General features: G+C 43.8%; 1 long non-coding RNA gene across 4 annotated transcripts in view; it reads right to left on the bottom strand.

Annotated features, from left to right (window-relative positions):
- Positions 1 to 4,827, bottom strand: part of LOC123582801 — a 65,339-nt gene that overhangs the window by 41,296 nt on the left and 19,216 nt on the right. The gene's annotated exons all lie outside the window — the stretch shown is intronic.

Below are 4,827 nucleotides of genomic sequence, written 5' to 3'. Positions count from 1 at the left end.
TTTTAGGAAGTTGTTTTGAATTTTGTATGTATATATCCACTTTCTGACATTTAGATATGCCAAAAGAATTGAAATAAAAAACTGAGAAACAGAAACAAAGCTGTGGGACATTTACCACATACTCCCAAGCACTAGAAGTTTCTAATGTTTATCCATTCTGAGAGAGACTGCATGAACAGAGGTGGGGAGGGGGGATTCCAAACAGGCTCTGAGTTGTAAGCCAGACCTGTGGCTCAATCCTGCTAAACAATGAGACCATGACCTGAGCCAAAATCTCAAGTCAGACCCTTGGTTAGCTGCCTGCCTCACCCAGGCACCCTGGTGCTACCTGTTTTAAAGCATACAAAGGAACAGCTTCAAAGCGGGGAGGGGGGGGGGGGGATGTATTTCTCCTGCTCAAGGACCCATTTCTCTCTTTGAAGAGGGAACTCCCTGACTGGGGAGAGGGAAAAGGGAACAGACAGACAAAAATATCAAAGGACACTGAAGGAACATTCCTTGCTGTCTGCTTTGGGATTTCAGCAGGAGGTTCTCACATGGACCTCTGGGAGTACCCTCATTCCAGGATCTCCCTACCCATCTGTAGGCAATCACAAAATCCAGTGCTAAGCCTATATATACTTCCCCTCATCCCCTACCAGCTTCTACACTGGCTTTTTTTACATGCACTCCTGAGTGCAGCCCCAGAACCAGCTCAGGTTAAGAAGAAACCAAAAACTTGAGCTATTGCACCACCTTCTGGGAAACAAAAGAAAGGTCTGTAATTGCCAATCTTACAACTGTAACAAAACAGCAAAGAAAAGTGTGTGCAATTTCAAATGCAATACTATGGTACTGCACACACACAAAATTCTCCAGCAACACCAAGGTGCAAAATGTTGTGATTTAACAAATAATTCAAAATAGTTGTTACAAAGATTTGATGAGCTTACAAGAAAATGCGAATATGCTTCAATTTAGGAATAAAATTATTAAACGGAAGATGTGTTTTTTACAAAGGAGTTTGAAATTTTTAAAAAGTCCCACACAATTTCTGGAGCTGACAAATTCAATGAATAAGATGAAAAAATGCATTAGACAGCTTAGGGAACAGGGCAGATCAGGTGGAAGAAAGAATTACTGACCTGAAAGAAATTTAGAAATGACTCAGGAGAACTAAGATTTTAAAAATGAAGAAACCCTACAAGAACTATCATATATGATGAGAAAAACAAATGTAAGAATAACTGGTCCACCAGGAGGAGTAGAAAGGGAAAAGGGAGCAGAGAGTATATTTAGAGAAATAGTAACAGGGGCGCCTGGGTGGCGCAGTCGGTTAAGCGTCCGACTTCAGCCAGGTCACGATCTCGCGGTCCGTGAGTTCGAGCCCCACGTCAGGCTCTGGGCTGATGGCTCAGAGCCTGGAGCCTGTTTCCAATTCTGTGTCTCCCTCTCTCTCTGCCCCTCCCCCGTTCATGCTCTGTCTCTCTCTGTCCCAAAAATAAATAAACGTTGAAAAAAAATTAAAAAAAAAAAAAAAAAAGAAATGAAAAAGGACACATTACAACTGATACTACACATAGGACCAGAAGAGACTACAATGAACAACTGTTATGTCAATTACCCTAGAAGAAATGGATAAATTTCAAGAAACACACAATCCACCACCCCTGAGTCAGAAAGAAATAGACTATCTTAAAGGATGAATAATGGGCAAAGAGATTGAATCAGTAACCAAAACTTCACAACATAGAAAACCCCAGGACCAGATGGTTTCACAGGCAAGTTCTACCAAACCTTCAAAGAATAATTAACAGCAATCTTTTTCTTTTCTTTTTTTTTTTTAATTTTTTTTTCAAAGTTTATTTTTTTTGGGACAGAGACAGAGCATGAACGGGGGAGGGGCAGAGAGAGAGGGAGACACAGAACCGGAAACAGGCTCCAGGCTCTGAGCCATCAGCCCAGAGCCCGACACGGGGCTCGAACTCACGGACCGCGAGATCGTGACCTGAGCTGAAGTCTGATGCTTAACCGACTGCGCCACCCAGGCGCCCCAACAGCAATCTTTTTCAAACTCTTGCAAACAATTGAGGAGGCAGAGATACTTCCAGACTCATTCAACAAGGCCAGATACCGAAGTGAGACAAGGACACCACAAGAAAACTGAACATCGGTATCCCTGATGAATATAAATGCAAACATTCTCAACAAAATATTAGCAAATTGAATTCAAGAACACATAAAAAGAGTTATACACCATGACCAAGCGCGATTTATCTCTGTGATGCAATACACACCAATCACTACACATGGTTTATCACATTAACACAATGAAAGATAAAAATCACGTGATCATCTTAATAGATGCAGAAAAACCATTTGACAAAATACAACATTTTTATGATAAAAACCCTTGGTACATGGGATATAGAAGGAACATACTAAGGGCTATATACATCAAACCTACAGATAACACACTCAACACAGAAAGAAAAATAATGAAAGCTTTTCCTCTCAGATCAGAAACAAGACTAGAATCTCTACTCTCAACACTCTTTTATTTTAAAAAATTTTTAAAAACATTTTTACTAATTTTTGAGAGGCAGAGACAGAGCACAAGCAAGGGAGGGGCAGAGAGAGAGGGAACCACAGAATCTGAAGCGGGTTCCAGGCTCTGAGCGGTCAGCACAGAGCCGGAGCAGAGCCGGGGGCAAGGGTCGAACCCATCAACTGTGAGATCATGACCTGAGCCGAAGTCAGACGCTCAACTGAGCCACCCAGGCGCCCCTAGAATGTGTACTCTCAACACTCTTTTCTAATGCAGTACTGGAAGTCCTAGCAATTAGGCTAGAAAAAGAACTAATATCCATCCAAATTGAGAAGAAAGAAGTAAAACTGTCACTATTTTTATTTTTTTATTTTTTATTATTTATTTTGGAGAGAGACAGAGCGTGAGTGGGGGAGGAGCGGAGGGGGAGACACAGAACCTGAAACAGGCTCCAGGCTCTGAGCTGTCAGCACAGAGCCCAACGTGGGGCTCAAACTCAAGATGGCGAGATCATGACCTGGGCCGAAGTCGGACACTTAACCGACTGAGCCACCCAGTCACTATTTTTAAATGATATGATTCTGTATATTTAAAATCCCAAGACTCAACCAAAAAACTGTTGGAGCTAATCAATTATTTCAATAACGTTGCAGAATACAAAACTAACAGACCAAAATCAGTTTCATTTCTATACACTATGTGGGAAACATCTGGACAAAAAAATAAACTTCCTGAGAGAATTTTGGGAAGGTGGCAGAGTGGGAGGATCCTGAGCTCACCCTGTCCCACGGACACACTGAAACAACAGCTGCATCTATACGACCAATTCTGAAAATGACCTGAAGACTGACAGAACAGACCTTCCACAGCTAATCATAAACAAGTGCAGGGGGTGGAGACATGGCTGGGAATCAGCCTCCTGGTGTAACTAGACACAAAGAGGAGGGACATCACAAGCATGGAGAAGAGGATCCCACACCAGGCACCCCTGGCACTGGGGACCCAGAATGGGGAAGAGGAGTCCTTATGACCTCTGATTTTGGAAACCAATGGGCCTTCCTCCCAGGAGCTTTAAAATTCAGGAGACAGGTGACAGGAAACAGTCACAGCCCTTAAAGTGCCAATACACTAAATAACTCGGCTAGAGACACAGCACAAAACCAGCAGTCTGAAAAGCCCCTGGGGTTTACACGAAGGAGATAAACTGACTAAATTTAGAAGGTGTGTTGAAGAGGCAGGGATCTGCAGGAAGGAGAGTTCTCCAGGGACAAAAGTGCTGGTGGCCACCATTTCTCTTCTTCTTCAGCTTAGATAGCTGATACTTGCAGAAGCCAGCGCTAAACTCTCCACCTACTTTGCCAGCATTGCAATGCCCCACCCTGGTGTTCTCCTGCAGACCTGCCCAAATGCAACTGCCTGCCTCACAGGAGTCACTCTAAAGTGACTCCTGCCCTGAGGCATGGTGGGAATAAGCTCACACACCAACGTGCCCACAGTTCCTGCAGCTGAGCCTCTTAGCTGACTGTGGACGGAGCAAGCCCTACAGCTGTGGCAGAGGCTAAGTCCAGACAGCTGGACCGACTGCCGGCCCTGTCCACTAATGAAACCCATTGCTGCTGCAGAGGCCTGTCAACAGTGGGGGAGTAAACTCCCAGGATGCCCACAGCAGGCAAAGCAGGTAAGTGCAACTAGCGGGGCTGAGGGCGATCACAGCTTAGCCCCAACAAGAAGGCACACACAGCCCACAAAGACATATCCTCTTTGGTTCTGGTGACCAGGGGTGTCTGCACTACAGGGCACCACAGGACCGCTTCTACACAAGGCCACTATTTTCAAGCCAGGAGATATTCCTGACCGACCAATACATAAAAAAAAAAAAACAGCTAGGCAAAATGAGAAGACAGGGGAATACATACCAAAGAGTAAGACAAACCACAGAAGAAGAGCTAAATGAAATACACATAATACACTTTATAAAAAAATCAAAATAATGGTCATAAAGATGCTCACTGGACCTGACAAAAGGCATCTGTGACATCGTCAAGTATAATAGCATTCACATTACAGACTGCCAGAAGGAGAAGAGAGAGAGTGAAGGCAGAAAACTCATTTGAAGAAACAACAGCTGAAAACTTCCCCGCTCTGGGGAAGGAAACAAACATCTAGGTCCAGGAAGCAAAAGAGAGTCCCTAACAAGGTGAACCCCAATACGCAGCCAAGAATACTTTACCAGCAAGGATGTCATTCAGAATAAGAGAGATAAAGAGTTTCTCAAAGAAAAACTAAAGGAGTTCATGACT

This window comes from Leopardus geoffroyi, chromosome B3 (genome assembly GCF_018350155.1).
Source record: "Leopardus geoffroyi isolate Oge1 chromosome B3, O.geoffroyi_Oge1_pat1.0, whole genome shotgun sequence".
NCBI classification, from domain to species: Eukaryota; Metazoa; Chordata; class Mammalia; order Carnivora; family Felidae; genus Leopardus; species Leopardus geoffroyi.
The sequence above is the reverse complement of the archived record's forward strand: the minus strand, read 5'-3'. Positions and strand labels throughout refer to the sequence as shown.